Source organism: Lissotriton helveticus, chromosome 5_1 (assembly GCF_964261635.1).
Source record: "Lissotriton helveticus chromosome 5_1, aLisHel1.1, whole genome shotgun sequence".
NCBI classification, from domain to species: domain Eukaryota; kingdom Metazoa; phylum Chordata; class Amphibia; order Caudata; family Salamandridae; genus Lissotriton; species Lissotriton helveticus.
The window spans coordinates 604,781,106-604,804,440 of NC_136065.1; the positions used below are offsets into that span (position 1 = coordinate 604,781,106).

At 46.8% G+C, this 23,335-nt stretch overlaps 1 protein-coding gene across 1 annotated transcript in view; it reads left to right on the forward strand.

Annotated features, from left to right (window-relative positions):
• The window catches only part of FAM13C (family with sequence similarity 13 member C), a 794,386-nt gene that overhangs the window by 173,252 nt on the left and 597,799 nt on the right, over positions 1–23,335 (forward strand). The window lies entirely within an intron of this gene.

The window sequence follows — 23,335 nt, forward strand, 5'->3', positions numbered from 1 at the left end:
AGTTTTGAAGGGTTTAGGGTAGTGTTCTGATGTTAGTATAGAGTACTGTTTTAGGGTTAAGGTAGTGTTCTGGTTTTAGTGTAGTGTAGAGTAGTGTTTTAGAATTTAGGGTAGTGTTGGGGGTCATGTAGGGTAGTGTTTGGGACTAGGGACAGGCCTGGGGCAAGGGTTAGGGTTGTGCTGGGGGTAGTGTTTTAGGCTTTAGGGTAGTGTTGTGGAGTTTGTGTAAGGGAGTGTTTTGGGGTTTATGGTAGTGCTGGGGGGTCGTGCAGGGTAGTGTTTGGGTGTATTGATCGGACTAGGGCTAGGGGCAGGGTAGTGCTGGGGGTAGTGTTTTAGGGTAGTATTGTTGTGTTAGTGTAGTATAGGGTAGTGTTTTAGGGTTTAGGGCAGTGTAGGGGGGTCGTGCAGGCTAGTGTTTGGGAGTAGGGACAGGACTGGGGCTAGGGGTAGGGTCGTGCTGGGGGTAGTGTTTTAGGGATTAGGGTAGTGTTGTGGAATTTGTGTAGCGTAGGGTAGTGTTTTAGGGTTTAGGTAGTGTTGGGGGTCGTGCTGGGTAGTGTTTGGGAATAGGGACAGGACTGAGACATGGGGCAGGGCAGTGCTGGGGGTAGTAATGTAGGGTTTAGGGTAGTGTAGTAGTGTTTTAGTAGTGTATGGTAGTGTACTTTTGAGGGTTTTGGTAGAGTTTCTAACTTTTAGATGTGTAGTGTAGTGTATTTGTATGTAGTGTTGTTGGTTTTTTTTTACTAGGCAAGTTTTTAGTTTGCATACATTAACACTTTCAATGTAATGCTATGCGAACTATAAACTTGTGTAGTAACGGTTAATGCTAAGAAAAAAACGCATAGTAATGGCATGCCAACTAATTGCATGCGAAATAACGAGTCATATTCCTTAACTGCACACCGACCATAGTGGATTCTGCCAAATCTCTCGGTATAACCTTGGACAACAACCTGAATATGCATGAACACATCAACCCGATGGCCAAAACTGCCTGGTTCCACCTGAGCTATTTGAGAAAACTAAAACCCTTCCTTGAAGCTGAGACCTAAAAACACAGTTCAGGCGTTAGTTATCTTCAGAATTGAATACAGCTTCACAACCCTATCTGCCCTATCTGCGCGCCTAGAGACTTGTAGGTGATTGGCGCGATATAAATCCAACATACAAATACAAATACAAAGACATCCACAGCCCCTCTGAAAGGTTGCCTCAACGCAGCAGCTAGATTCCCATCAGCCTCTAAAAAATTTGACCATATCTCACCACATCTGAAGGTCTTGAAACAGCTTCCTTTTGAAGCCAGAATCCAGCTCAAACTGGCCTGTATAGCTCACAAAGCACTATAAGCGAACTCCCGGCATATTTGCCCAGAGAATCGTGGTATCTGGGGGATTCAGAAACTCCTGGTCCGCCAGAGACAATGTGCTCCAGCCACTCTGCTTCCGTAAGGAAAAAACTAATAACCCTGCCTTCTCTGGGGCTGCACCAAGAATATGGAACTCGCTACCGGGAGAGCGCTTGAAAGCGACTGTAACATGATCCAAAACAGATGGCACCCTGAGCGCCCCTGCTCACTCCCGCAAGCTGGATGCCGTGGGAGGAAACATTTACTGGAAAAGGTGGGACGTGCACCCGCCTTTAGACAATTACGTCCTTTCATTTTTGAAAGCCACACGCAAAGGACAATACAATGTGCGGAAAATCGAAACACAAACGCACAAGTTATCAGAAAAGCTGGAGTGATTCAAAGAAGCCCTCTCCTAGAGCGGTGCATGCGTACTGCGCTAGGCTCGACCTAAAAAGAAATCTCAAGAGTACCAGGTGGTGGATTAAAGAGGTATGAGGTGGAATCAAGACTCCACCTATTTTGTGTTCGGAAATCGTGTCATTTGGCAATGGGGGGGGGGCTTCAATAAAAGCTTTGTGTACCGGTATTTATTATTTTACAACTTGATTATTGCCTGCTTGTGTGATCCATTTGTACTTCTGAAAAAGTATTTCAAGAGAGCAATTTGATGTGCTAAATTTTTGCGATGACATATTTTTTATTCCATTTATGGTTACTACAGAATGAGCCTCAGCAGTAAGTGTACAGAACGTGGAAATTGTTCAGTTTCCTACTTCCTGTGAAGGACAAAACTGCTGCTAATTCTGAGTACATTCTATTTGTCTCTGCAGCTGGGCCCACTTGATGCACAGTGTCTCTGATGTATCTCGAATTCCTCTGCCATAGGAAGCCATGTGATTATGCTTGTGAATAAGCGACCTCTGTAATATTTGTGTTTATCGGTTGATACAAAGACAGCCGAAAAGAATGACTTACAGTCCCATGCATAATGCAATCTTCTTGACTAGGAACCAGTAAATTCTGTCCAGCAGCACCAGTGGCATAATGTAAAACTGCCCCCGACCCCCTTTCTTCCTGTGATGAGCGCCCCCAGAGTCTCCCATCCCTCAGATATTCATTGACCTGGGACTGAAGGGTTGGGGCGGGCCCCTAGTGCCGCAGGGCTGAAGGGACTTGTTTTCCGCCTCTGTGCAGCACACCCACGCTGAAGCAGGGTTCTCTTTACAGATCTTTGTTGCAGTATTACGTTTCTCTTTCGCTCTTTGTTTCTTTTTACCTCTACTTTTGTCTCTCTTGCATTCTCTTTCATCATATGTTTACTCTTTTCTGTAAACCGTCATAATAACGCTGGAGGAGTTTTTAAGCATATGATTTCACACATGTTACGAAACCTGTAGAAATACGCTGGTTAAATGCTCAACAGCTACACTGTTAAAACAAAATAATTTCATTCTCAAAAAATGAAATAGACTTTCAGCAATATAGTAAATTGAAACTTCCAATTTCATGTGGCAGAAATAGGACCGTGAATTCACGGAAGACCTTTCCATTAAGCCTGTGAGAGCATCAGTCGTAGCTCGCCACCTAGTGGCAGTGCTTAATTACATAAAATGAACGAGACTTTGCCCTTTAGAGCGTTGTGCACTCCAGCTGGCAAAATGCCCTTTTGTCTGAAGCACTGAAAATCCGTGCACCTTTTTGTGTGTCTTTGGCATCCGTTAAATGGATTTTTTCTTTGTGAAGGAAGCGATGTGGCATTAGAACTTGTCGCCATTGACCTGTGTCAAAGTCTTTTATAGATATTCAGACAAAGTAATCTCACTGACTGGTCAGAAACAGCATATCCAGAGTCTCTGGTGTTCATTATTTGTAAAGCAAGACGTGTACACGTTCTAAATTATGCATGCTTCTTGATATTTTCACCAAAGAGATACTGTCTCAGAGTGATTAAATGTAATAGTAACAAGTGCAGATGCCAAAATATTAATATCCCTCCTATTTTCTCTAACCCTTTAAGTGCTGAAGCCCCCAAGTGCTGAGTCCTTTCTTGGCTATGACGAGTAGGTCACGCTTAGGCCTCCATAACGTTGTTTTACCCATAAGGTAGCCACACCAAATTTGGGTCCGTTTTTTCCTATAAAACCCTAGGGTATACAAAGGGTCCTAGGGGTTTGTGGATTCCCTTAGAGGGGACCGAGAAAATAAGAAAAATATAGCTGCATTTTGAGTTTTATAGGGAAATAGGAAAAAAGTGCTCTGCAAAGAAGTGTCTGTCTCTTTCCTTAAAAATGGGATCAACAAGAGGCTTGGTGTGCTAAAGTCACTATCTTTCAAACTTTCTGGAATACGCAGAGCTGAATATAATTGTATAGATCACTCAAGGTTTTCCTTAATAAAGTAACTGCTGAAATAAAGAAATATTGAAAATGAAGAAAAAAAAAGGCCATTTGTGACAATGTTTTCATCATTAACTTTAGGTCATGATGACTGATTTACAAAATGAATATGACATTAGGTCCACTAGACTCTTCTGAATATGGCAACATACATAGGGTTTGTAGGTTCTCAAAGAACCTGAGGTACCCAGAGCCAACAACTGAACTCTATCATGCAAATCTTTTTTTATATTTAGGGCTCCCGGTTTTATGGTATTTATTTTTTGGCCATTTCTGTCAGTATTTATCCATATTTATTTTTGGGCCATTTTATCTGTATTTATCCATATTTATTTTTGTGTTTTCCATATAAATGAAGTTGTAAAACTGTACCTTTCCATATCTATTTAACTGATAGACGCACACTCATACTGTTATGTGTGTTGTATTTTAGCTATTTAAGTGGCCAAATATTACATAACAATATATCCACTGGTAAATAGTAGCATTATGATCTAAGAGTATGTTGACATATGCTTTTATTTAAAGAAATGTCATCCTGTTTTTTAATTTCCCATGCTGTCCATCTACTCAGCTGATGGCCTATAATTCATGAAAGACAGCATGGAGAGTCACTTAAAAGAAGCACAATTTTCTGTGTTTATCAGCTTTTAAAAATAAATGCAGACAGAAAAAAACATTGTTTTCTGTCTGTATTTATCTGTAAAAATCCGTAAAAATGGAAAACAGGGAGCCTTATTTATATTGTACCAAGTATAGGCCAATTCATATGGTAAAATATGTAGAGTGAAAAATGGGTATCAAGGAAACCAATGTATTTCTGGAATGGGTGCAAGATATGGAGATTAGTAGGAGTGGTTATTTGTACATCTCTGAATTTGTGGGTACCCATACCAGCATTTGATTCAGAGGCCATTTTTCATAATGTCTTCTTTCTTACGCACTGGCTTACATTTGGAAGGCATAAATGCAGTGAAATCCAATTGATAATAACAATTGTTCTACTAGTCTATATTCCCACATGTCTTATGATAAAAAAAGGTTCCTCACTTGTGTGGGTAGGCCTAGCTCCCACAACAGGAAATGGGACAAGATGCAACAAGGACATTTCCCACTGAAAACTGACCCTTTTTTTGCAATATCGAGAGCTGTGGATTTTGGACCCTAGCTCAGCCCGCACCTAGGGAAGCCTAGGAAACATATACATTTTTAAAACTAGACATCTAGAGGAATCCAAGGTGGGGTGAACTGCTAGGCTACCACCAGCTTTTAAGTACCCAGAATACCTCCAGACCTCTAAGTTTGACTGAAAATCAAATTTTCGTGAACTTTCTGTGATGGAAAGTTCTGGCATCTGTAGCGAGCCACAAACTTCCTTTCACCCAGCATTCCTCCAAGTGCCCCAGTAAAAATGGTACCTCACTTGTGTAGGCAGGTCTAGTTCCCACGACAGGAAAGTGGCCAAAACGCAACAAGGGAAAATTAGCATATCTGTTCATTTATTAAAACTAGACACCTAGGGGAATCCAGGGAGGGGTGACTTGCATGGCTCTCATCAGAGCTTTGTACCCAGAATCCCTTGTAAACCTCAAACATTGACTAAAAACACATTTTCCTTACTTTTTTGTGACAGAAAGTTTTGGAACCTGTGGGGAGCCACACTTGTCCTTCCACCTAGCATTTCCCCAAGTCTCCCTATAAAAATGGTGACTACAACAGGAAAGAGCCCAAACTACAGCATGGACAACACACAATTTTCAACTCAAAACTGACCCTTTTTTTGCAATTTGGGTAGGTCTGAATTTTGGTCCCTAGCTCAACTGGCACCTAGTAAAACCTAGCAAACCTGTAACTTTTTGAACACTGGACACCAAGGGGAATATAGTGTACCCCACTTGCGTTGGTGACTTACCCAGAAGTCTTAGCAAACCTTAAACCTTGAATAAAACACACATTTTCCTCAAATGTTTGTGCAGTAAAGTTCTGGAATATGTCTTAATTTACAAATTTCATAGCACCCAGGGTTCCCACACATCTCTCGATAACAACTGTACCCAACTTGTATGCGTGGGCCAAGAGACCACCAGACAAAAGGCCCTAAAGCTCTATGTGTGTAAAAGTCGACCTTACAAGGCACTGAAGGGACCTGATCCTCTGCAGGACCATACTCAAAGCTGGGGGAGACACCCCGGACAGGAGAAAAAACCTGAAGGGAACGGCCGGGATCCTCGCTGGCTGATCAGGAGAGACATAGCGCAAACCCACCTGGTGCCCGTTGTGGTAAAATCCACATCTACTCGGGGAATATCCACGGTAGGCATGGGGATGCAGGGATAAGGGGGTCACTCCAGAAGCATTCTGCAGACTTTTGGAATCTGCCCCTTCCACCTCTCCCCTCTCCACTCCTGACCTAGGGGCGAGCTGGAGAATGAGGCAGATGTTGTTTAGCAGCAACACCATGACTGGTGCTCCTGATGGAACTTTAACAATGCCCCGTGGGCGGTGACCAAAGCTGTCTATACTTACCGCGGTGGACGAGCAACTTTGGCTGATGCCCGGTGGAGCTGTCATATGCAGCTATAGAGGAGTTTGGCTATGGTTCACCCCTCGGCCAGCACCTACCCAACCTGACATCGGACATCGTTTTCCTTGCCTCCCCGTTGTGTTTTCCTACCTGCATTCCTTACCCTCGTTTACCATCCCCCCTCTACCGCTTCACTCCCCATAAGAAGTGTGTATGCGCTAATAACCCCACATTATTGTGTAATCTCATGTTTGTTTGTTTTTCTTCTTTTCTCCTATGTCTATACTTGTTTATGTAATTATGGAACCTGTAACTCACTGATCCTCATGTCAAGCGCTCTGATACCTCCGGGTCTAGCCAGCGCTATATAAAACTTTGCAAATAAAATAAACAAATAAATCAGCAACTGCTGTATTTGGGGCCGAGCTGGGACACCTCCCATGGAAACCTACCAATCACAGACATTTATGAAAACTAGACACAAAGGGCATTCCATAGTGGTGTGGCTTGCATAAATCCCACAAGGTGTTATTACCCACACTGCCCTACAAATCTCAAATTTTGGATAAAATTACACATTTTCTATACATATCTGTGACACAAACTTCCGAAATCAGGAGAATGGGGATAATCACTCCCATTACCACCCCCCCCAGTGGGGGCAGAAAGACTATCTTCATTTTTTTGTAGTGAGGAATGACCATAAAACATGTGTACGCACTAATAATCTCACAGTATTGTGTAATCTCATGTTTTTTTTCCCTTTTCTCCTATGTCTATACTTGTCTGTGTAATTATGGAACCTGTAACTCTCTGATCCTCATGTAAAGCGCTCTGATACCTCCGTGTCTAGCCAGCGCTATGTAAATCTTTGCAAAGAATACCGCGGTGCCCGAGCAACTTTGGCTGATACCCAGTGGAGCTGTCATTCGCAGCTATAGAGGAGTTTGGCTCTGGTTCACCCCTCGGCCGACACCTACCCAGCCTGACATCGGACATAGTTTTCCTCGCCTCCCCATTGTGTTTTTCTACCTGCATTCCTTACCCTCGTTTACCATCCCCCCTCTACCGCTTCACTCCCCATAAGAAGTGTGTATGCGCTAATAACCCCACATTATTGTGTAATCTCATGTTTGTTTGTTTTTCTTCTTTTCTCCTATGTCTATACTTGTTTATGTAATTATGGAACCTGTGACTCACTGATCCTCATGTCAAGCGCTCTGATACCTCCGGGTCTAGCCAGCGCTATATAAAACTTTGCAAATAAAATAAACAAATAAATCAACAACTGCTGTATTTGGGGCCGAGCTGGGACACCTCCCATGGAAACCTACCAATCACAGACATTTATGAAAACTAGACACGAAGGGCATTCCATAGTGGTGTGGCTTGCATAAATCCCACAAGGTGTTATTACCCACACTGCCCTACAAATCTCAAATTTTGGATAAAATTACACATTTTCTATACATATCTGTGACACAAACTTCCGAAATCAGGAGAATGGGGATAATCACTCCCTTTACCCCCCCCCCCCCCCAGTGGGGGCAGAAAGACTATCTTCACAGATATCAGCAGACCATTTAGAAAAATCTAGGTAAGGCAGCCTCTCATTAAGAAAAGGCATCAGAAACTGAAAGGCAAGTCTACAGTTAGAGAGTCGGGGAAGGAATACAGAATCTAACCAGCTACTCAAGGAACACAAACTAATATAAACACACAAATGCTATGTTGCAAACATATTTTCTTTTGCCTTCTTCATTCACCATTAGAATATCTGCAACCCTTGGAATAACAAACTCCCCATTTTCTCAGAGATACAGAATAGGCTTTCAGACATTAAACCTCAAATAGTTACATCGGTGATGTTTTGTAGTCCAGACATGTCTTCCCATGAATCATTCTTCCAGTCATCTCCTCTTCTCTTGGTGAGAACTCACTATCAGTTGTCTAATACATAACAAACCCCTATTCACTAGCTAACAGAAGGATTCTGGAAAAATACAGCATTGGAAATAATCAAAATACTGTGCACAAACAACTGTAGAAAACAAGCATTCCAGTGTTTATGCATCATTTTTCAGTTAACATGACAAGGGCAGTTAGGCTAACAAATCAGCATTTCTTTTCAATTGCAGGATGAATTTTACATCAGGAGGCCCAACAGGCAGAAGGTTGAAATGTTGAGGCAGAACATATTTTTTAATTATTGTTAAAAAGTTATGAAGGTCTGTGGTTTTAAGTAATATGTAGTGTGTTAAGGAGCCTGAGGTAACTTGGGGCCAGGTTGTTAATTGATTTGAATATTACTATTAGTAGTTAGGATTAGTTAAATTTAGTTTTAATCATAGTTTGGGGAGAGCCCTTTTTGGGGGGGTTAGCCAAAGACATGGTGTTGGCACTCTAAGTGGGGGTGTAGCAAAGGTGGGAACCTTATCTTGAGGCTTGTAGGAGTAGTCTCTGAGACCATGCAAAGGAATGTTGCAGCAATAAAGCCTGCTAAACCATTGAGTCAATTGATATTTTGGCTGTGTTGAATAGTAAGAATGAGTGGATGCTGCATATGTTTAGTAGTTATATAGGCTCCCATCTCTAAATATGGGCTAGGGAGAACCCATTGTATTTAGCTGATGGGCAAAGTTTGTGGAATCTACAGGAAAAGGATGGTGTTGGCTCAGATTTGGGGACATTGTCATTGAGTTGGAGAAGTTAAAGGGTTTTACCATGTTTATTAAACTGAAGGGATTCTTAAGGTTTCTTTGGATGCCATTTGGCCTGGTGTCCGTGACTTCAATATTACAAAAGGCAATGCATCAGTTGTTCCAGTTTGTGAAAGGGTTCTATTTTTACAAAATGACATTTTGATTGCTCGCTATAGCAAAGTGGAGCATGATGTAAGATAGAGAATGGTACTAGAAATTTTGAAGATGAAATATCTCAAGGTAACTTTGGAGAAATATACATTTTTGGAAAGCCTAGTGAATTATCTGTGCCTAGAAATTAGTGAAGCTGGATCTAAACAGAGGGTAGTGATTACCAGCATGAATTACAAGGCAAAAGGACAAGGAGGAAAAACAGTCTTTCTTGGGAATGATAGATTTTTATTCAGAATTTGTGCTCCACATGTTTGTTTGTTTTTAATATATTTTTATTGAAAAATTTTATATAAACAGCAAGGCAGAATATAATACATACAGTACCAATTCCAAGACGGGCAAGGAAAAGCAATACAAGGAAATCAGCAATCAATGTAGGAGAGGGGGAGGGGGGAGGGCAAGGCAAAGTTAAAGCATATACAGCATAGTAAGTGGAATGCAGGGTTAGGGGGAAATAGGGACATCTGGGACATCTAGAACAGGTAGCGTACATATATCTCCACGGTAGCCATTCCAGGGTCCCCACACTCTACACCATTTCCGGGGTCGGCCCCGGGCCAAGTACACAGTTTTTTCCCTGAACATGCACCAGTCCATGTTTTCCTTCCATGCCGCGACCGTAGGCGGTCTCGGAGACCCCCACAATTGAGCAATATCCCTCTTAGCAATCATGGCCCCCAGGGTCACCCATTGTGTTTGTGCTGCGTTGTGGTCCGTCGGCTCCCAAACATTCAGTATACTGCGTCTAGCCTCCGGCAAGAGGGCAATCCCAGTCACCTCACTCATCACCTCATGTACCTCGCTCCAGAAGGTCGCAACCTCATGACATTCCCAGATAATATGAAGGAATATCCCCACCTGCCCACATCCTCGCTTACACAGACCATCCTCGGAAAAACCCATGTGGACCAAACGAGGGCCAGTGACATAAATCATATGCAGAATCTTAAGTTGAACCAACCGGAGTTGAGCTGGGATTGCGACCTCCTTTGGAGAGGAGATCACAGATTGCCAATCCTCGTCATCCAGTTCAAGACCGTCACGTGTCCACAACTTTTGAAGATGCAATAGGAGGTCTGATCTATCATTGATTAGTTTTTTATAGACTAGGGAGATGGTGCTATCAGGCACATAGCCATGCAACAATCTATCTTCGAGCCGAGACGATTCTGGAATTATCTCCCCGACCGGGAAAACCGACATCAAAGCATGGCGAACCTGGATATAACGGAAGTGTTCCGAGTTACTTAAGTCAAACTCCTCCTGCAACGACTCAAATGATTTCACCTGACCCTTGACCCAGAGGTCCCCCACCTTACTAGTACCAATCAGGTCCCATTTGTCGAACCCCTTGGTATTCCACAGTTTGCCAAGTTTATCAGAACTAAATAGCGGGGTTGCCCGAGTCAAACGATCCGTCCATCCTGTCGCGCTAGTCGCATCCTGCCACAGTCGCATCACTGTCTTCGTAGGTCCCGACAAAGTCTTGATCACCGATTTAGAATATAATGCCCTATAGTAGTTGCCACCAGGCAAAAGCCATCTATCCATAGCGAAGGCGGGGTTCTAGTCGGGACCAAACATACCATGATTAATCGCTCCCAAGTGGGACGCCCAATAGTATCGCTTTATATCAGAGAGAGCGATACCCCCGTCGTACCACGGGAGTGTCAATTTAGCGAGCGAAATACGAGGCCTGCCGTCCCATATCAATTTCCTTTGAAGATCCTCTATTGCCCGAAAATAACTAGCGGGAACGATATCGAAAGTATTCTGAAGAGCGTAGAGAAAACGAGGCAGAGACATCATTTTGAAAAGGGCAGCACGACCAAGCGGTGAAAGAGGAAGCCCACGCCAACCCGCAACATCTTGTTTCAATCTAGACAAGGGCGGAAGGAGATTACGTTCGTACCGAACTGTAGGGTCCAATGAAATATAAATACCGAGGTATTTAAACTTGTGCTTGCAATCTGGATGGGACAGTTGTGTGGGAGAAGAGGGACATCGCCCGAAAGGATTTATAAATAGGATTTCGTCCAATTAATAATGAGGCCTGAGTTATGACCGAATGAATTCAAGACATCGCATAACACTATCGAAGATTTTCGTGGCGAAGTCAGATACAGTAAAATATCGTCCGCATAGAGCGAGATACGATCTTCGAATTCAGAGGACCACCGAATACCTTTCATCGAAGGCTCCCACCGGATCCACGCCACGAGGGGCTCAAGGGCCAAGGCAAACAGAAGAGGTGTCAAAGGACAGCCCTGACGCGTCCCCCTCTCGAGACCAAACGGAGTTGAGACGCGGCCATTAACAACAATTTGTGCGAGGCGGTCCTCGTAGAGCAACCTAACCCAACCAATAAAACCTGGTCCGAACCCAAACTTAGCCAACGCGGCCCATAAATATGACCATTCCACGGTATCAAAGGCCATCGTAGCATCCAAAGACGCCAATATGGCCGGCTCACGCAACGACGATGCTCTCGCGAGAACCCCATGTAGGCGCCGGAGATTCAGGGCGGTGTTCCTATGCGGGATGAAACCGGATTGATCCGGGTGTATCAACTCACCAATGATAGTGATCAATCTATTAGCCAGGACCTTTGCAAGAATTCTAGGCTCGGCGTTTAATAGGGAAATAGGACGATACGACGCACACCTGTCTCTGGGCTTCCCCTCCTTGTGAATCACCACAATGGTCGCCAACCGCTGATCACGGGGGAGAGAGCCACACTCCCGAGACTCCAAAAAACATATCTCGCAGATAGGGAGCAATCTTATCAGGTTTCAGTTTGTAGAGTTCAATAGGTAGGCCATTAGGACCTTTTGCTTTCCCTGACCGCAAGGAGCGAATCGCTAAAGCTACCTCATCTGCTCTTATTGTAGCGTCCATTTGTCCCTATCAATATCGGAGAGTCGCGGCAAGGATATATCCCGTAACAAGGGATGTGAGTCCTCCTCCGATCTAACAGAGACAGAGGAGTATACCGTCCGGAAATGATCCGCGAACTGCAGAATGATCTCTTTAGGGTCAGAAACCCGATCACCACTAGCCGTCTCAATCACAGGCACAACCCGACTAGCTCTATCCTTCTTATCCAACCACGCAATTAATTTACCAGCCTTATCTCCCACATCATAAACGCGTCCCTGCTGCTCTCTACTCATGGCCTTGGCTGCGTCGGTGACCAAAGCCCTGTAGTCAAGTTGCTTCAGTCGTAATACATGCATCGCAGCGTGGGTCACCCCCCCCTCAAGGTCCAGCTCCAAGTCTGCTATCTCTGCCTCTATCTTGACCACTTCCTCTTCCTTCTGTTTCTTAACATTCGCTATCAATGACAGGGCCTGATCCCTGAGGACGGTCTTGAAAGCCTCCCAGAGAGATATGGCCGAGGAAACCGAACCCTCATTCTCCGAGAAATACTGGTCAAGGGATTTTACCAAGGCCGTCTGAGTTTTGGAGTTTCGGAGGTACCAGGGATTGATCGGGGCCACCCGGCCCTCAGTCTCAGAGCCCAGCTCCATCCGGAACCACAAAGGGGAGGGGTCGGAAATACCGCGGGCCAAATGTTTAACCTCAGTGACGGAGAGGGCCTGCGCCGCCGGTACCAGCACATAGTCAATTCTGGAAAGGCTACCGTGCGCACCAGAATGGAAAGTGTACTGCTGCTGAGTTGGGTGCAGTATTCTCCAACAATCAACCAGACCCAGGGTATCAAGGAAATCAGATAGCCAGTTTTGTGCACTTCTCAAATCCCTGGGCGGGTGCCTATCCAAGATACCAGAGACCACTGCATTAAAGTCACCACCCATGAGCAGTGATCCCTCGGGGAGAGCCAGGAGAACTTGCCCCAAGTCCGCAAAAGTAGTCGACTGCAGGCCAGGGGGAACGTACACAGAAACCAGAGAGATGGTCCGGCCCTCCCACCTACCCGTAAGAGCAACATAACGCCCTCTATCGGCGAGGACCGTGGAATCAATTTCAAGTGGGAGAGAATTCTTGATCAGGATACCCACCCCTCTGGAGCCAGAGGAGAACCCGGCATGTGCAGCCAAACGGTATCCCCTCCTGTGCATAGCACGACAAGTATTGCCAATCAAGTGCGTCTCTTGATGGAGTACCGCATCTGGGGAAAGACGCTTCAACAGTTGCAACACAACACTACGTTTTATCCGATCCCCGAGACCATTTACATTCCAACTCATCAGTTTCAGCCCTCTACCCCCAATCCCGAAAAAGAAAGAGGATCCAACCCCGGGTAGAATACAGCACTTCAGTCCAACTAGACATGGATACATTGCCTTGCAAAGAGACACCCCACCCTGCACCCCTGCGGAATTGTAGAAAACCACCCAAACTTGCAGTGTGCCTGTCGCCCCCCCATCTAACTAGGCTAGAAAAAGAAACACAGAGGATGAAATAGACCCACCACTGACCCCGCAACCCCCAAGAATGTAGATCAAGTCAATTGTCAGGATTATCGAACCACAGTTCGAGGCCGGCAAGAGACCCCAGGATACCTTCTGCCGGTACCTATTCTTGTTCTGTCGGGCCCCCCTCCGCTCCACCAGACTGTTTCTCCGATGGAGGCTGATTCGAGAGAGTGTCAAGCCAGTCCGCCACCACCTCCGGACGATCGAAAAAATAAGTCCGCTCCGCATGTTCAATTCGTAACTTGGCCTGAAAAAGCATGGTATATTTGAGGCCCATGTCTTGCAATCTTCTCTTCACACCCATGAAGCCAAGTCTTTGCCTCTGAACCGATTGAGTCAAGTCCGGGTAGAAGCTGACAGTGGTGTTTTCAAATTTTGTAGGGCCACTCGTCCGTGAGGCCTGCAGGATAGCGTCCCTTTCTCGAAAATTGAGGATTCTGCCTATTATAGGCCGCGGCGGGGCACCCAACTTCGGCTGGCCACCCGGAACTCTGTGGGCATGTTCGATCGTAAAGAACTTGCTCAGTCCCTTAGGTGCAAGGTAGCGAACAATTAAGTCCTCAACAAAGAGGTCAGCTGCCGGATCCTCCGCCTTTTCCGGAACCCCAATGATACGAACGTTGTTCCGGCGAGCCCTCCCTACATAATCCTCGAGACGACGTAGAATGAGATCGCTGTTGGTCTTCAAGCGACGGACATCGGTCTGCAGATCAGTGACATCACCCGTCAGACTGGATGTCTTAATGTCCAAAGATTTAACTTTCTCATTAGTTTTGCCCAGATCTGCACGGATCAGATCGACATCAATCGCAACAGTGTCAAGTTTATGTGCGAGAGCCTCAATTTGGAGTCCTAATGAGGACTTGATTCCATCGATCGCGGCCATGACATCTTGTAGAGTCGGCTCGAGCGCCGAAGTAGGCGGGTCCCTCGTGCCAGCTCCACCGGGAGAACCCGTAGGCTGGGTATAGCGATCCATACTGTTAGATTGAGTGGAGCCACCTCGCCGAGTGTTCTTAGGTTTCAGCCTGTCACCCTCCGATTTCCCCGCCATTAGGGGAGATGGGCCAGCGTGATTCGATGAAGCCAGGCAGGAAAATGGCGACCCCCCTGGCCACTGTGGGCGAAAACAGCCCCGGCCAGAGGGCCCAAGTCGAAAGATCTCCAAATCCGGCCAAAACAGTCAAAGTCACATTCATGGGGGACCAGGCAGCTGTCTGTAGGCACAGGGGTAGGCTCGTTCCCAGTCACAGGTCACTTTGAAGGCAAAACCGAAAGTGAAACCAATCGGACCGGTCGTGCCAATCCCCTGAGGCCGATGTTGTTCAACTACAGCTCAGGTAGCGTGACCACTCCACAGCCGGGCATCACGGAGGCATAGGCCGCAATCTTCAAGGCACCGTAACTTCGGCTCCCGGGGTCCGATTAAAAATAGGAATGCAGATTTTGCCTCACGCGTGGTTCGTCTTCACGATAACATCGATGAAGAACAAGATAGAGGACAGGATATATGCGGGAGGTTGCGAGGGTCTCGGGAGCCCTAAGCTCACGCGGCCATCTGGGTTGCGCGCGAAGCTCCTCCTCCTCCACATGTTTTTTAAGTCACTGAAAATAAGGAATGTGGCCAAGTAGGGAGCTAAGATTGAATGGAAAGATAAACACAAAGTGGACTTTGAAGAGCTGAAAGGAGATTTAGTGGAGACTTCTCTGTTTGGAATATTTGGTACAAAAATAGCATTATTACCATGGATTTGAATCCTTTTGGCAGTGTTGGACTAAGAGGGATAGAAAGGGTGTCTCGCTATTGCTTTTGCCTTGAGGTTGCTGAAGGGGTCAGAGCTGCTGTAAAGATTTATAAAGGAAAATGCTTTACAGGTACGTTGATTGGTTGAACATTTCAGTATGTTTTAGTGGGGAAGTTAACTTGTCATCCAAACAGACCACAAACTGCTGAAATAGGGTTTTTTGCACAAGAGTTTGGGCAAGGTATCCATGAGAACTGGAAAATTAATATTCCTATACAAAAGCATGATTTTGAAGTCAAATACATCCCTGGAACAAATAGTCCAGTGAAAGATTGCTTCTAAATATTGTCTGCAGAGTAGAAAGAGTAGGATGAAGAAGAGGAAGCAAAAGTATTTTGCATGCTTATTGTCAATAGTGGGTTAGTAATAAAGGAAGAATTGACAGCGGTGTTAGATAGGATCAGGTTAGGGTGTGGGTTTAATCTAGATGACTATTAGACAAAGAATGGAAGAGTAACGCTGGATGGAGAGTTGAGAATTATGGACGGAAGGAAAAATGATTTTAGATGGTATAGACAGTCCTTCCTCGTGATTTGAGGGAAAAACTCTTGGGAGAAACACACTTTGGGCACTTGTGGATGGCGAAACACACGCAACAGCTTCAAGAGAATTGTTGGTCACCAGGGCTCGACATGGAGATGGCAAGACAATCCTATGAATGTGTAGCATGCACGGAAAGTGATGAGTGTTAATGTTCACATTTTCAAAGCTATCAAGCTGTTAACCACTTGAAGAGCAATGGGAACGAGTGGAGCTGTTTCTGAGGTTCAGAATGAGTAAACAATAGTATTAAAGTTTATTAGTCTAAATGGTCAGAATGCAAGGTGAAGAAATAAGCAACCACCTACTATGTAACAAAGTGTTTGAATTTGATTTCTGTCAGAGAAGAATTTCCCAGTGCTCGAGTTCCTGAAAATGGAGTGCCTTTAATGTCAAAGGACATGTACAAACTCGATTAAGAAAAGTGTGGAACATATATGTTCTGCTTTGCATCTTCCCAGATCCCATGGGTTGGTAGAGAGGCTGAATCATATGTTGAACAAGGGGACTGAAATTGAATTGCGAGAAGGAGGTGATTGGTGAAAGTGTTTGGAAGAAAGATTGCAAGCATGGAGGTTAACACATAATGATTCCTCCTTAGGTGTTGAGGGGAAAGAGGCCAAATGTTAGACTGTGTGCCTTCTTTGGAGTTTTGCAGACAGGGTACTCGGTCTAAACATGGCGGGTGTCCTATCCGCATCCACCATATTTCATGACATTGACTTTAAAGGTTACCATGCCCACCAAACTCTAAATAGGGGTCTATGGCTGAGTTGGATAAAGAGAGTAAAGAAGTTGGTGGTAGTTGACAACATTTTGTACGAGAGAAGTGACCCAACCAGAAAATGCAAAAGTAAGGGTTGATGTTTGTAAGGCAGCAAATTATATTGAAATAAGTGTGAGGGATTAGGTCAGAGAAATATTCCCTTAATGATGAAGAATGTGAGGAGTGCAGTCTTAGAATCCGTCTAAGTGATGGAGAATGTTATGGAGCCATGTGACCAGAGATTATGGTTTCAGGAATCAGTTTCAGACTCTGGGTCATTCAAGGGTCAGGCCTACAGAAATGTATTCCCAGACAGTTATGACATTGTTTTCCAAATGCCCAAACAAGTTGTGGCAGTGGCATAAAGATGCACAAGTCTTGAAGCTCTGTAGAATAGGTAGATGGAAACTGGGATAGCCATTTACAACTGGGCTTGCGAAGCTCAGGCCTGACGGGCAAGCTATTGGTTTCTCTTCAGGGCTATGAGAGACAGTGTCATTTAAAAGCACAGCAACTATTGAGGATGGTGCTTGACAATAGCAGTTATTGGGCTTCATCCACTTTCGATCCAATTCTCACTCATTTGGAATTCCCTCTCGACTTTTGAGTTCTCCCGTCACTCGGTTCCCTCTGTGGTTATCTCCCTTTTAGGCAGGCCTCTACCCATTCTATCCTTTTCCTTCATTTCCCTACAGTTCCTTGTGACTTCACCGTCAGTGTTCCTCTATTGCTGATGCTCTCCTGCCAATCCATCTATAGCCAAAGTGCCACTGGACCGATGCTCCCTTCCCTTAAAGGTTCTCTGGCTGTGACTGGTAGCTGTGGGCGGGGGGCTAGTTACGGTGCTATCCTTACTTTATCCCAGTAAGCACAATATTGAGTCTGAGCTTTGGAGTAATGCACATGGCTGTTAAGAAATTGTCTCAAATATATTATGTGCTTTTTGCTCTAGAAACAAAAGGTCTAGCCAGTATTTGTGAAGGACTGACCCGCATTACCATCCAGACCTTTCTCTCTCTCTCTCTCTCTCTCTCGCTCGCTCTCTCTCTCTCTCTCTCCCTCCCTCCCTCTCTCTCTCTCTCTCTCTCTCTCTCCCTCCCTCCCTCCCTCTCTCTCTCTCTCTCTCTCTCTCTCTCTCTCTCTCTCTCTCTCTCTCTCTCCCTCTCTCTCTCTCTCTCTCTCTCTCTCCCTCCCTCCCTCCCTCTCTCTCTCTCTCTCTCTCTCCCTCCCTCCCTCCCTCCCTCTCTCTCTCTCTCTCTCTCTCTCTCTCTCTCTCTCTCCCTCTCTCTCTCTCTCTCTCTCTCTCTCTCTCTCTCTCCCTCTCTCCCCTCTCCCTCTCCCTCTCCCTCTCCTCTTCCTCTCTCTCTCTCTCTCTCCTCTCTCTCTCCCTCTCTTCCATGAGGTATTGTTATTTTCAAGTGTGTTCTTCCTCATTCTAAGGATGCGCACTCTTAAGGAGAGAGACAGATTCCCACTGCTCCTAGAAACTACAACCCATCTCCAGTACTGACAGATGTTATGTGAAATTTGCAAAGGGTGAGAGGAGGGAAGGTAAAGCAGATAAAAATGCATAGTGAAGGTGCATGGAAGGTATATGATTTTGAGTCTATAAAGATTCCCAAGAGTTTGGAGGACTTTCTAAAGCAAATCCAATGAGCTGTTTTAAGCCCTAGTATGGTGTGTTTCAATTCTCTATCTTCTGGGCCTTAACACAAGCTCCTGAAGCCACTGCTATGTGTGGGGGGGCATCCAAACCCTCCGGGCCCCTAAACCAACAGGGGGCCGCAAACCCTTCAAGGGGGCCCCATTCAGCCCAAGGCAAATGAACATTTGTAAGATATTAGAGATTCGTGGGAGGGTCCCTCATCACATTCTGCAGGAAGGCCTGTCACTTTGTGTTACTCCAGCATAAATCTTTGGTATATGACGCATTTATATGTAGATTTTCTCCTTTCCAGCTACAATCAAAGTTTGTTTTGTCAAAAGTGTTTCGATGATCTTTTTATAAGGTGAAAGGTGTGTAGTTTCATCTATAAACTCCTCTAAGATTGATGGTAGATATTGAGAAAGATTTACAGCCTGATTCATCAAGAAAGGAAACAGCGACTCTCAACTAGCGAATCACAGCGAATCGCAAATGGAAAGGCGCAGATCGGAATTCATCATAGATAGCGAGTAATCTAAGCGATTCGCACACGGGCGCTAAAATCGATAGCGAGAAAATGAAATCGCCGAAAAAGTCGCAAAAACCCAGATATTCCGTCTCTATTTAGCGCCACGCAAATCCACATTTGCGACATCTCGCCAGTAGCGAGAACTCACCAACGGGAAGTCGCTTTACGAGCGCCGTGATGACGTCGCAACCAGGAAGCAGCCAGTTGCCACACCCATTCTGAACTGCGAGGCTGACCGCGAGTCTGCAGCGAAACTGAGAGCTCCTACCGGGACACCTCCAAAGTAGCGCTAGTCACCCTTTAGCGACAGTAGCAATGACAGAGGAGACTGCACCCGGGCCCAGTGACAGCGGGCGCAAGAGAAAGCTCAAGTTTACCGAGCCGGAGTTGGAGCACCTCATCGAGGGAGTGGTTGAAAACCACGCTAAACTCTTCGGAAAGGACTCCCGGAGGGTGCCAGAGATGGAGAGACGTCGCATCTGGCTAGGAATTTCTGCCAAAGTGAACGCTGTGGGCGTGACACACAGGTCACTGGACGAATTAAAGAAGAGGTGGTACGACCTCCGAGGTCGTGCCAAGGAAAGGGTGGCAGAGAGGCTGGGCGAGACATCTGGTACTGGGGGCGGAGACCCTACTGTCCCTCCCAATACCCCCATGGAGGACCGCGTGGAGGACACCCTCGAGACAGAGGCATGCATAGGTGTCACCAACCTGGACTCATCCCGACCCAGCCAAGACAGCCAAGGTAAGTGGCATGCGACTGCGACCCTGTCCCCTACCAATGGCCATGGCCCTATAGCCTCCCATATGCATTCCAAGTCATACAAACAATGCACATGAGATCATGGCCACAAGCAATGTCGGACATGTACACTGCCCATAATGTAAAATAAAAATGTAAAATAACCCCAAAGCAGCCAGACGTAACCCAAAATGAGCTATCGCTAAGCTGTACGTGTGACAGATACATGGCATTAATGTAAGTCCAATTCCCCTCACAGGTGGCGGCGACTACAGCAGCGACAGCGACATGCTGCAGATCGCTGAGTCAGAAGAGGATGCGGAGGAGGTGCCAACACCAACACCTCATGCACCATCAGGCGTAGCCCCACACACCGCAGCCAGGCCAACACCAACAGGTCCAGCACCATCATTGGCAACACCAATCCCTGCAGCCAGGGCAAGACCTACAGCGCCAGCAACATCCGGCGCTGCACCTAACCCTGCAGCCAGGGCCAGACCTACAGCGCCAGCAACATCCGGCGCTGCACCTAACCCTGCAGCCAGGGCCAGACCAACAGTGCCTGCAACATCCGGCGCTGCACCTAACCCTGCAGCCAGGGCCAGACCAACAGTGCCTGCAACATCCGGCGCTGCACCTAACCCTGCAGCCAGGGCCAGACCAACAGTGCCAGCAACATCCGGCGCTGCACCTAACCCTGCAGCCAGGGCCAGACCTACAGCGCCAGCAACATCCGGCGCTGCACCTAACCCTGCAGCCAGGGCCAGACCAACAGTGCCTGCAACATCCGGCGCTGCACCTAACCCTGCAGCCAGGGCCAGACCAACAGTGCCAGCAACATCCGGCGCTGCACCTAACCCTGCAGCCAGGGCCAGACCTACAGCGCCAGCAACATCCGGCGCTGCACCTAACCCTGCAGCCAGGGCCAGACCAACAGTGCCTGCAACATCCGGCGCTGCACCTAACCCTGCAGCCAGGGCCAGACCAACAGTGCCAGCAACATCCGGCGCTGCACCTAACCCTGCAGGCAGGGCCAGACCAACAGCTTCAGCACCATCAGGTGCTGCACCTTTGCCAAGCACAACTCCACCACCCGTGGCACCATCTACTCCTGGTGCATCAACTGCGGTGACTGTGCACACACCCACTGTGGACAGCCAGCAGAGCAGCCATGTCAGGGCTTCCCACCATGACACATCACACAGCAGCAGGAGGGGGATGGCTGTGCGCAAGCCAGGCATGAGCACTGAGCGCCGGATGCTACGCATTCACCAACAGCAGGCACGACGGCAAGCGGCCATCCAGCTGCAACTACATAAAATTGGCCGCAATGTGGCCAATGTGGGTGATAGTATTGAGCGCATGGCGGCGGCCATGGAGGCCAACACTGCTGCAGTTATATCGCAGCGCACCTCCGCCCGCCGACGCCACCGGCAGCTCCTAACGCGCCTGACAGCCTACACCCGCTCAAATTACATAATGGGGAATGCCACCTCCCAGCTATCACGACGGTGCCTGGCGCAGCAGCAGCAGCTGATACAATGTGTCGAGGATGTTGGACGGGTGCTGGAGCAGGTCACCACTGCCGTACTGGCACTCCATCCTACTGGTGAAGGCAATGTGGGGAGGGACGACACCAGTGAGTGCGCCTCCAGTGCCAGCAGCTTGTCTGCCTCAATGGTTGGCGTGTTACGCCGCAGCACCAGGCCCACTGCAGGGACACGTGCCGTCCCAGAGGAAGAGCCAGAGCGTCGTTTGGGGGCTGCGCGGCGGAGGCGCAATTGAGTTCCTTGCAAGTTGCCTAGATAATGCTGATGATACAAGCATGTCCAGTGGCTAGTTAGGAGCAGTATGGCGCAATACTGCTGCAATATTATGAATGTATACTTTACGTTATTATTGTGGATTTAACAATAATATTTATTCATGCAACATACATGGGCCTCCTGTCATTTTTTACATTGCCATGCAGGAGTGAATGTTGGGTGAGTGGATTGTGGCCTTCAGAAACTGTTCATAGTGATGTGGTTGCGCCGTCTGTGTCCTTCAGCAGGGTTCTCCCCGCGTGCATGCCGCACATGTGCTGGTGGACGGTCGTCCCCTTCAGACTCACTGCCAGAGATCTCGACTGGTATCCGGCGCTTGGTTGCAATGTTGTGTAATATTGCGCAGACAGCCACAATGCGGCAGCACACATCAGGACTGTAGTACATGGCCCCACCTGTCTTGTGCAGTATGCGGAACCGGCTCTTGAGTAGGCCGAATGTCCGTTCTATACAATTCCTTGTCCGTATGTGAGAAACATTGTACCGCCGTTGCTGTGGTGTAGCCGGGTTGAGGTATGGGGTGAGGAGGTATTCCCGGAGGGCGTAGCCGCTGTCACCTGCATGTGAGGAGCAGAGGGTGAGTGCCTGAGCTGCGCAGCTACATCATTGCAATGTGTAATTGTTGACAATGTGTACTTACCAAGTAGGTGTCCTTCCCCAAATTCTCCCCTGGCCAGTCGTGTGTGGAGGCCGCTGTGCCGGAATATAAAAGAGTCATGGGTACTCCCTGGGTACTGGGCCACGATGTCAGTTATGATAGTCTTGGCATTGCAGACCATCTGTATGTTGAGGGAGTGGTATGACTTCCGATTCCGGTACATGTACTCCGTCGCAGCTGGGGGGCAGATGGCAATGTGGGTGCAGTCTATGCATCCTATCACAGATGGGAAATGGGCCACATTGTAGAAGTTTAACTTTGTCAAGTCCAGTTCCTGTTGGCTGGTGGGGAATCTGATGTGTCGGTGTAGCTGGGTGAGCATTGCGTCAACAAAACTCCGGAGGCAGCGTGACATGGTGGGCTGGGATATCCCCCCTGCTGCGGCTACTATCCCCTGGAAGCTACCAGAGGCCAGGAGGTGCAGGCTACACAATACCTGTACATGTGTAGGCACAGCATTGGTCCGCCTTGTTGGGTGCTGCATCAGGGGGTCAAGGTCGTGTATGAGTTGAATTATCATGGCCCCATTCAACCGGTACTTCGCATAGATCTGCTCCCTGGTTTGTCCCAGCAGGGTGATCCGCTGGCGGAATATCCTCTCCTGTATTCTGCGTCTCCTCCGTGCTGCTCGCTGTAGCCTTCGCCGCCTGACCACCATGTACATTCCTGGCATTGTGAGACACCAACTGCTGCTGCTGTGTCTCCTTATGTGTGTTTGGTCAGCCCTGTCCCTGTTCCTGATTGGCCAACAGTTTTTCAAAATTTTCGCAAATCACTTTTATGGTTACCACCTGCTTTGGGTTGTCCTTAATTTGCGCGGCGCTAATGGAGATTTTGAGGTTTTTCGCTATTACAGAATTTTCATGAATTCCGATTGCGCTAGTATTGCGAATTCGCTAACTTTATTCTCTAATTCCGTGCTTTGGCGCAAATTATTAGCGAATTCGCAATCTGTGTTTTGCGCTTTGGTTATTTTCTTCATGAATGCCGATTTGGGTAATTGCGGGCGCAATGCCATTTTCGCAGCTATTGCGCCCGCAATTTAGCTTCATGAATCAGGCTGTTAGTTTGTTCTATGTGGGGCTAAGTGCAAGATGGTTGCTCCTAGATGCTGGGGAGTCATTGTATGTGTGTACATTTTTTTTAACCTCATTTGTAATGAAGTCTAATTTGTTTATCATTGTGAAGTAAAGGATGTTAATCAATACTGGCATTCTAAGGGAAGCATTGTA